Source organism: Molothrus aeneus, chromosome 16, assembly GCF_037042795.1.
Source record: "Molothrus aeneus isolate 106 chromosome 16, BPBGC_Maene_1.0, whole genome shotgun sequence".
Taxonomy (NCBI): domain Eukaryota; kingdom Metazoa; phylum Chordata; class Aves; order Passeriformes; family Icteridae; genus Molothrus; species Molothrus aeneus.
This window is the reverse complement of record NC_089661.1, coordinates 160597-171547: the sequence shown is the minus strand read 5'-3', so window position 1 is coordinate 171547 and position 10951 is coordinate 160597. Positions and strand designations below refer to the sequence as shown.

General features: G+C 45.8%; 1 pseudogene; it reads right to left on the bottom strand.

Moving 5' to 3' along the window:
• Positions 1-917: 917 nt before the first annotated feature.
• Positions 918-8897, bottom strand: LOC136563638 (major facilitator superfamily domain-containing protein 1-like; annotated as a pseudogene).
• Between the last annotated feature and the right edge of the window lie 2054 nt (positions 8898-10951).

Below are 10951 nucleotides of genomic sequence, written 5' to 3'. Positions count from 1 at the left end.
AAGTACAGGACTTTGAGCAGTTATCCCAGCACTTATTACAGCACCAACCCCCTCTGCATTTAGCTGCCACATCACATGGCATAAACTAAGAAATTTGATGGCTTCAGCAGACCAGGCTGAAGTCACTGCTTTTAAGCCAAGATATTAACATACAAATCAGTTCTAAACACATATTTTCTTCTGTTTGCAAGTCTCTAACATTTGTTTACTCCCCTGCTGCATGTGGTTTTTCATAGTTACAGCTGGAAATTCATCATGGGATTTTTCCTCTGAAAAAATGCAAGTGCAGGATTTCAGCACTGAAGAGCTGTGCTCTACTGCAGCAAGTGGAGGCCTAAGGATATTTTGAAGCCACCGTCTAGCAGGAGTCTGATTTTCCAGCTGTGTTAAAATACTGATGAGGCCTTACATGGAGCACTGTGTGCAGCTTTGGCCTCCCTAGTACAAGACAGATGTGATTTAGGGAGTGCAGTGATGGGCCACAAAGGGACTGAAGCATCTGTCACAGGAGGAGGGGCTGAGGGAACTGACCAGTGTGCTCAAGTACCTGCTGGGATGAAGAAAGGATGAGGGGGCCAGACTCTGCTCTGGACAGGACTCAGTGGGCACAAGGGAAACCACACAGAATTCCATCTGAACACAAATATGTACATTTTTCTTGTGAGGGGTCAGACACTGGAATAGGTGGCCCAGAGATGCTGCAGAATCTCCATCCATGGAGATGTTCAAACTCTGTTTGCTCTGTGCTCTGCCTTCTGTTCCATGCTGATTCTTTAGGGTTATTTGTTTACTAAGCAAAGATGTCAAGCTTGCAGAGTCAGTGACTTCAAACTGTGGCTGTGAAACCTGCTCAGCAGGAAACCAGGGCAGCAGTAATATGCCATCCAGATGTAGGAGTGTTGCCACAATACACCCAGCTACAGTTGGGAACTTGCAGTAGCAAAGGAGTAAGTGATCCCCAGCCAGATGGTAGAGACCAGTAGGGGCACAGATGTGAATGCCAGGAGAGCAAAGACCGGCAGAGTCAGCATGGCACAGACAACAGCAAGGACACCTCTCAGTCCAGCATAGTCGTGGTGAAGGGAATGAACAGAAAGCCTCTTCCAGGGGACCCTGTTTCCCATAGGTCCTAGTGGCACATGGGGCTGTGCAAAGTGGGCTGGCAGGAATGGCAGTGACATGGCATTTCCTGGCTGTTGGCAGTGTAGCAGAGCAGCTGTTCTACCTCTTGCATACCTCTGAACTGAGACTGAAGTGTTACTAGGTATCCAGTACTCAAGCGAAACCCCAGGTTTTAACAAAGGGGAAGGGAAAACATTATACCATGATAATTATGGAAATAAGGAATGGAAGTTCTATGACAAAACAGGGCCTGATTGCATGCAAATTGTCCTTTCCCATCTACTTGCAAAGCTTATCCCAGTCCTTTCTGTTTCTGTCTCAGACTCCCCAAAACATACAGCCATATACCATGGGTCGATGCTACCATAGCACAATTACAGGACCTAGGTAAAAATCGGCAAATGTTACTTCTTGTAATTTAAGTCAGGTTAAGGTGCATCTTGCAGTTTGCAAGGACTTCTCGTCCAGCCACAACAGGTGAAATTCTGTTTGAGGGGGCTGTAGCGGACATTTCCAAAAATCAGGAACAAGTTATCAGCGAGTGCTTCATGTTTTGGGTACTCACAATTAATATGCCAACTGCTGGAGAGAGAATGAGGGAGTTTTCATATACTGCCCCAAAAATATAAGCAGCTGCCTGCTGATTTTAACCAGAATATTTATCCTGGATAAACTTGCTAAAGATAAAATGAAGCCAAGAAAATAAAATAATTTGTAGTCTTGATCTGGTTATTTTGATAGAAAGTAAGTTTGAGCACAAGCATATGGGTGGGAAGGGTTTGAATGAGAGGACTTGTAAACAAGCTTGATTCTGTCTGGTTTGTAGTGCCAAGCCTTTGATGGTTTACTTTCTTTTTAATTAATACACACCACAGAGGCGCTGGTATTTTCAGACACTTCCAAGACACTTCTGCAAGTGCAGAGTGAAACTGCAGGTTAGAGTGGAGCATGTGTTTCCTATATCAGCACAGCTCACAGCAGCAGTGTGCCATTGCTTGCCCATGCTACATGGGTGAAGTTTTGACATCCTCTTTTAAGAGGCTAAAAGCCTTATCAGTTCAAGGGGGTGAATGCTGAGGGGCAGGACCATGGTTTAAAAATAATCTAGCAGCAAGAAAAAATATTGAACATCTGCATTCAAGAAATACTAGGAATTGAGCAGGAAATTCCTTTAAGAAGGCCTGGTTACAGGAAAAAAAAAACAAAACAAAAACGAAAAAAACCCTGTCAAAACCAGGCTTTCAGTTTTGTTAGGGACATGCAGAAATTTCATTAAACTTCCTCAAATTCTTTATAGAATTTACAATCATTCACAGAGGTTTATTTAAAGATCTTGTATCTACTTAAATTTGATTTGGCTATCTATATAGCTGCTTCCCATCAGTTGTCATGCTGATGACATTTCTTCCTTCCTGATTTCACAGTGGCCTTTTTCAAATCACTAATGAAATTCTACCGAAATAATTTTTTTTTTTTTTTTTTTTTACTTCAGGCCTTACCTAATACAAAAGTTCATCCTCATAATGTGACAGAAGCTGCTACATCATCCACAAAGGGCAACAAAGCAGCAAAACAAGTCTGTGGCAGAGCCCCAGGACAGAAGCCCAAGCCTTAATTTACATAGCCAGGTTGCTGCTTTCTTTTAAGCAAAGGCAGGCATTAAAAAGGAAGTCCGAAGTTTTCACCAGATACAGAGGCTTCCTCTTGTACAAACCCAGGCTGAGCAAGCCCAGTTATATTCCAGACGTAGCAGAGTGCAGCAGCTGTATGGCAGAGCTGCCCCAGACCTGTGATGTTGACACCCCACCCAGCTCAAAAGAACCCACTTTGCTGGTCTGTCACAAAGGTGAAATGTCTATGGGCTGTTTTTTAAATTGAGTATTTCCTTCCCCTTCTCCCAAATCCTTCTGACCCTCCTTTGGCAGTGTTTGAAGCTTTAAATATTGGGTGAATCATTTTCCTTTAAGTATTTTTGCAGTCTTTCAGAAGATTCTCTCGTCTATGAAGGGAAAGAAAGGTCAAAGAACCCTCAAACCTTTAGGTGTCAAAGGTATGTTTCTCCACATTTCACGAGTGGAAGGAACAAGCCTATTACCCCTATATTTCCTAGTCCCTCCAAAATTGAGGCTTGCAAAGCTCTGTTGGCCCATGTCAGTCAGTGGGCCACAGCCATAGAACAGTACCTGCTGTCTGCCACAAAAGGGGAAGATGCAGTTTTGGAAGAACATGATGGTGAGGGCCAGGAGCTGGTAGGGAAGGGGAAGGTGCTGTATGTCCTGAATCTGCTGCAAAGACAAGATGTGCCCTCACTCCCCAAGAAAATAGCCCAGCTTCACACCATTGTCACTTTCTGCAAGCCACTGAAGGGCACAAGAGATTTAAGAAGTAACAACAGGTTAAAGGGAAATAAAAGGCAGCTCATATACCTCTAAGTGAAATTTGAGATGTACTGACTCTAAAACATTCCTTCTGTAACACTATCCAGTAAAGAAAACAAAAAAGCTTTCTTATTTTTATGAAGGTTCTGGCTGCAAAAGACTGTTTTGAGCAGGATCTGTTAAGAGTCCACTGCACACCCTTAAGAGAAACACAGCAGAAAGGTACAGTATAAACAGGAGTCACAACACAACTACAGAAACCAGCTGAGAGTACTGTCATGAGAAGGAAGCCATCTAATAGATCAAGGTGCATAAAAATTGCAGACCGAAGTTGCTCGTAATGCTTGTTCCTAGACAGAATGCAAGGAGGAATTGAAGATAAGGGCTGGCAAGAGACCAGTACTGCCCAGATTAGCTATTTCCTATCCTGGATCCTGTGAGCCAGAAAGCAGTTCAGAGGGAGGCCAGCAGAATGCTCCTCTGAGCCACCTACAGTCGGAAAGTAACTGGATCAGAAAGCTACTGCCATTCTGAGTACTCCCTGAGCTCTGGAAGGCTCTAGGCAGGGAACTCTTGGCTGGTGGCTCACAGATGCGATCTCCTCAGTGCTGCTCTGCAGGGTTGAACTGAAGGGTACGAATGCCCTCTCCTGGTTAGGACTGGCTCTGTTGCTGCAGCCTTCCCTACATTCCGGTGGTAGTGCTCTTGTACCTGGGATTTCCAGGACAGAGATGGAAAAAAAACCACCTACCGCTTTTTTGGATTCTTGCTGGATAACACCATCCAAGCCCAACTACCCACTTTATCAAGTACACTGACTGTGAGGGCTGAAACAAACCCCAGCACACAGAGGAGGCTCCCTGGGAAAAACAAGAGGTGTTGGAAATTCCTGGGAGTGGAGAACACTGAATGACAAAACTCACTGCATGTAAAATGCAGAATTCTCCATGACTCCTAAGCCTGAATTCTCTTAAAACAGAGTAGGACCCTTGACCTTGTACCACCCTGTCACAATCCCTGAGCTCTGGCCACTGAGCTCCTATGGCTGCAGGACTGCCTGAGGCCAGTGAGCTAAAGCCACCAGTCTCTCAGGCAGAGCTCAGCTGGCCTATGGCTAGAATGCTCCTGACCCGCAGCAGAACTATGCAATAAACCCAAGATAAAAGCATTGGGAAACTTCTCTGGTCCCCAGAGCAGGGGAGGCATATCATGGCTGTGCAGGAAGCCAGGCTGTACCTTTTCATTGGTTTGACCTGCTGCAGTTACCCCAGCAGTCTGGTCTGTGAGCACAGGCAGCTCCAGGGTAGTGAGTCTGGTTATGCTGCCTACACCAAAGCAAGTTTTATGTTGCAGTGTGACGCCATGTCCTGTTTCACCTATCCCAACCCCCCAGGTGTGCCAATCTCTCCTTTCCCCTCCCCATTTGCCCTCCTGCTAAGTGCTGTCCATCAATCTTAACATTCCAGCAGGGTCATGGTGTGGTTGGCAGAAGTTCAAAAGAAGCCCCTCAGGTCTGGGCTCATTGGCCTGTCCAAGTGTCTTTATCCCTTGAGCCTTCCCCTCCTCCCACCTGGTTGGTGGCTCACCTGTGCCTTCCCCTCCCCCTGTCCCCGGGCTTAAAAGGAGACGGGACCATGTGGTCGGGATTCTGTTGGGAGCTGTTACAAGATTCAGAGGTCTGTCAATGGAATAAACTCTGGATTAAAACCCTATGGCAGAATCCTCTCCTTTTTCTCTTCACTGTCGCCTGAACCTTTTCCACCAAAGGTAAACTGAGTTTCTACTATGCCTGGATTTGTTCCAAGTGCCCAGCTGCAGCATCCAGCCGGCCAAATGTATCTCTGAGGTGAAACATCACAGCTGCCACCTTTGGCCCAGCAGCAAGGGTCAGACGAGCCCAGGCACGTCCCACCCGGTAATATTGGGATTAATATTCCATAGTTTTACAATGGTCATCTGCTGCAGATGTCCTTCTCAGAAGGAGTTCTGTACACATTTTGTTTTCTGAAATAGCTTCTGAGATGAACGCACACTTTATCTGACGTATTGATCCCTTCACTGACAGAAATATTGACACAGAAGTATTGACAGAAGTACTGTGCTGCGCTTGCAAATGCTGCCTGAGCGCAAAACTAAATGTCAGACAAGATGTGACGTCCCATGCCCACCACAGCTTTCTCGGAGAGCTGGAATCAGAGGACACTAATCAGTTTCAACTTTTGCAAGAGATTAATCTCTTTTCTGTGGATGATGGCTTATACTGCCTTGTTTTGTAAATAACACTTTTCAATTATCACACTTCTCTATAATCTTTGAAGCAAGTCTCCCTAACATCACCATTCCAGTAGACTACTCATGTGCTGTTTAACCCTTCCCTTCCACTTGAGACAGATCTCATCTCACTGCACCAAAAGAAGGAGAGAAGCTCAAATCTTCTAAAGATACAAGCCCTAGAACAGATTCACACTAAGAAATATGCAATTCAGGTTCTTCTCACAGTAATTTAAACATGTGGTTTCAATCAGCCATGTGCAAGACATCTTTTGCTGGGACCAGTACAGACACTGCTGCAGAATCAGCAGGTTCTGCTGGCCACAGTACAGAATAACAAACACATTTCATTCCTGTCTCTTTCACTCTGAAGTTTCTATTCCATGGGAGTACTCCTATATTAAGAACTGACTATCTGTGACTGCAGATGTTAAAATATGTCAAGAAAATAAAACTGTCAGGCTGACACTACAGAGTTAGAGTGGGTTTTCTGGCATCAGTGCAGAAAACACCACTCATTGCACGTAGAAAGCAACAGGAAAAACTGGAAAATCATGTGCCACTTCCGGCTTACCTCACTACCTCTTTCAGGTTCTTTTAATCATTGGACAAAGCAAGCTGGCCTGGGTCTAGAAAACACTAAAGGAGTGTCCACTGCATCCCAAACTTTGTCTCAAAATTCTGGGTGAAGAAATTGAAGACACTCCCAAGACAGGAGAGACAGAGTCAATCCAAATGCCAGTGCCAGCCTTCCCCTTGAACCAGAAAGTTGTGATAACAATTCTGCACAACTTACAGAAGAGAAAAATCCTCTCTTGAACAGACAGGCTTGACCAACAGCATGGAACAGAAGCAAGAGCTCTCTCAAGCTGGAGAGCTCATGCTGGAAGCTGGTCTACACATGCCAAGAGGAGGCATGTGCCAGAGAAGGTATGGGCTAGCCTCACAGTCCATTTGTACTAAATCATGCAGGGGCATGGGAGGTGAACTTATCCATCCTATAAGGCAAGCAAAAATAATTTCAAAGGCAGAGAAATCACATGTCAGTGCCCACCCTTGAGAGAAGGACAAACTTGTTAGAGGGGAAGAATTAAACATTTCAGCACTCATTAAATCAAGGAGCAGTGGTCTGCCAACAACAGAAGTCACTGGGTAAGAGGAAGTGAAGCTGACTGGTAGGACAAGGGTCTAGAAGGCAAAAATGTATCATTACCCTTTCATAAGATGTGTTATAAATGATCAGCCAGAAATCCAAAATAATAAATGCAAAAGATTTTTATCTTCGCAACCAAAATACGGTCCTCAAAAACCACAGGCAAAGAGACAGCATTGAGCCCGGGATCAGTGCTGGGTGAACCTAGATCCGACCTCTATTGCATCGGATATCCCTCTGTTCATGAATGCCGTTTCCAGCGTGGTTGTTTTATTCAGTTTTTTTATGCCTGAGGCAGAGGTGCCCTGATTCCTTTTGTAACTCCGCATATGTGTGAAGGTTTCTTGCACTGTGCAGGGCTGGACAGTTGCTGTTTCCTGAGTAGTGGCAGGCTCTGATCATGTCAGGGAAAGTTGCGTATTGTATTCAGATGTATGTTCCTTGGTGACTTTGGTTATCTTGATTGATGATATCTACCAAGAGATGATCACCCTTAGGTGTTCCCTGATGGCTCCAGAGAAAGTCCATCTCCACGCTGGCCACATTCTTTCATTAGCAGACAAAACATTGTTCTCCTGCTGCCTCCAGGAGTTTGTAATTCCAATGTAGTTATCTCTCTCCAGGCTGCTCGTGGTCAGAGGCTCATCAGAGGATTTTACAATTTTTATTATATATACATTCTCCCCTTAAGCATGAATTCTTTTATAACATATATTACAAAATGTAAATATGAAAATATGTATATGTGAATTCCTTACTACTAAGTGACCCATTCCCAGAACCAAAGAGCCATGAACATCATTGGGAGGAGGTATGGCAAGTCCTTGAAGTGCAAGCCTAAAGCAAACGTGAGGGATCCCAGCAGAGTGAGAAAAGAGAAAGTAATAACACCATCTAGGAAGAAACAGAAAAAATGCACAAACCTCAACAGAAATGCTTAAGTCAGGACAAAGGCATTCTGTGTCAAAAAAGCTAAAGAACAACCTCAAAACACACCAATAAACCTTATCAGTTTACTCTCCACTTTCAATTTTGTAAAGACTGGTCTCTTTATTAAATGAGTTGGCAATCATCAAAATAATGATATTATCAGTGGTGGGAGCTTAGAGAGGCAGGGGCAGGGGACTCTCAAGAGAACTCTGTAGTCTCTGACTCTGCCTTGAGCTCCATTGCAGGCTATGACCTAGAGAACATGATCTCCTCTGTGCCTCTCTCTCCTAAGACATTTACCTCTGTGATACCGAGTGAGAGGGACTAATCTGATTTTTATTTATGCCTCAACATATGTTACACATATGGAAGATTCCTGTGAGGGCTCTAGGTGTGCTGGCAGCCCGGTCCCCGGGAAGGCTTTGCCCGGCAGCCAGTCAGGGCAGAGGAAGCTTCCACGATCGGGCTGGGAGCGACATCCCCCTCCCCCACCCTTGCCGGTGGGAGAAATGCCCGGATGCCTGGAAGAATGCCCAGGAAACCGGGCTATGGGGAGGAGCTTTAGCGAATAAAAGCAGTTAACTGCGACACAACGAGAAACACTATTCTTTGGGTTTCTTGGAGGAAGTGGGGGTCGCCTGTAGTGTTGGTTTGGCCCCTTTTCCCCCTCAGTTTTTCATCCTGGTGATCCTGCTTCCCTGTCCACACCTGCTTTGCCCTGCTTCACCATTTCCGCGAACCAGCTCATCACCACGTTGACACTCACTCTGCTGCCTCCCCAGCGGAGCAGGCGCCGCCGCCGCAGCCGCCCGCGCTGTTTCCTGGGCGTTGCCGCTGCCTGTACCCAGCTGCGACCACATCCACAGCAAAACCAACCCGTAGCGACCAGCCTGGAGCCAGTTTGCACCCAGCCCTTCACAGGAGCCAGGCAAGGCTCGCTGTGGCTTGCAGCCGATGCCGGAGGCACGCTGCCGCTTTGAAAGCTGTGCCAAGCCGCCACTAAAGCCACGCAGCTCGCTGTGGCTTGCAACACGCAACGCCATTTGCCATGCTGATGCGGACAGAGCGCTGAGGTTCCTACGGTAACACTGTCCCTGTCTTCTGTTTCTCTCTCAGCCTCTTTTTTTCCCTCTCTGCTCGCCTTTCTATCCCCTTCAGTAGGAACACTCCTTTACCAATAAATGGTTCTCAAATAAAATATTGTCAGTAGGAACACTCCTTTACCAATAAACGGTTCTCAGATAAAATATTGTCCTGTTTGCTCTTTGTTTTCATCTGAGAAATCTATCCAAAAAAATCACCCCCGACTCCCTCTTTAACAGCATGTCTTGGTTTGAAAAGACAGGTGTCTGCTAAGGAAGGCAGGAGCCTCTCTTGAAATGGAAAATATCAACCACCTCCCTCTGAATTGTTATAATTTTGAAATTAAGGGGCTCTCAGGCAAAGATATGGGAGTAGGAATAACAGTTCTGTATTAGGGAAAATAAAAATAAAAATGTAGTAATACAGAACAACACTGATAAGAGTCAGAACAGGACCTGGCACCCTGTGGTGTTGGCATCACCCAGGGTGGTGGCACAGTCCCATTCAGTGGTGGCTGCAGCCCTCCTGCAGTGCCAGCTGTGGTTCTGTTGGAACAGGGATCCTGGAGTTTTCCTCTGAAGGTCCAAGGGTGCTGTAGATGACCCTGGTCTTCCTCTGGGAATCCAGTGGAAAAAAAAGCTGCTCCTCTGGGAATCCAGTGGGAAAAGGCTGCTGTGGTGTTCCAAATGTCAGATTCTATCCAGGTAGGAATGCTTGGCTCCTCCCCCTGGGAGGAGCATCTCCCAATGGGATGGGATGGGATGATGGAATCATTTTATCAGCCATGCAGTAAGACTCAATGGCCCATTAACAGAAGATATCTCCTGGAGGCAGGGTGGGTCTGGAAGAGATAAAGAAAACTGCCCCACCTGGTTTTAACAGGTGGCCCAATTAACAGAAGAGAACTGCCCTGTGACCATGGTCACAAGGGTTTTCAGGATGAAGAAGAGACGAGAATGTTGACTCTATGATCAGAAGGCTTGATTTATTATTTTATGATATATGTTACATTAAGACTATACTAAAAAGAAATAGAAAGGAAAAGTTTTCTTCAGAAGCTAGCTAAGCTAAGAATAGACAAGAATGAATAACAAAGATCTGTGTCTCAGACAGAGAGCAAGAGCCAGCTCTGCCATGACTAGTCAGGAAATCTAAACATCCACAGGAGACCAATCACGGGTCTACCTGTTGCATTCCACAGCAGTAGATAACCATTGTTTACTTTTAGTTGCTGAAACTGCAGCGTCTCACAAGGAAAAATCCTAAGAAAGGATTTTTCATGAAAGATGTCTGCGACACTGCCCCACCTCTGACAGATGGCAATAAAATACACACCCCCAGCCACATCTTGCATTTGCAACTTAAGACACCCTTCCAGTTCTCCTCTCCATCCCACTGGGATGCATGAGCAGGTGACTGCATGTCAGGGGCTCTGTCTGCCCAGCACAGCTGGGTAAGGACATGGGTTGGCAGCATGAAGCATCCTCCTCACATAAGACAAGAATGCTGTTTCATTATCCTCCACACCTGCAGATCAAGGAAGGGGGAAATCATAGGGTAGGGCAAAATAAAAACTACATGGCTGCAGAACTGATGTCTACAGCAACAGCATTTATAAAAATAGAAATATACTTGCCCTTTCAATCATACATGGGCTTGGAGTGTGGGATGTGTTGTTTTCCCTTGTCATTGGCGTGCTCCTGTGATAATGAAGAACCTCTAATTAACACTTGGCTGGTTTCTATCAATTCATTCGTGCTATTCCTCCCTTCAGAGAGCTCTTCTCTGTGTTTTATATAAGGTGGTGGGAGGCTGCAGGTCGAGCTGGGCCCCCTGCACCCAGGGCCTGGCTGGGGCTCAGCGGGACCCACAGGAGGGACGTGATGGGAGGGTGAGGAGGATCCACTCTACCTCAGACTCTTACAGGTTTGCCATACTGCTCTTCAACTACCTTCTCACCTTCAGCTCCTGCTTTGGCATCCCCAGTGTCCTACAGCAGCAGTTCCAGGGCACG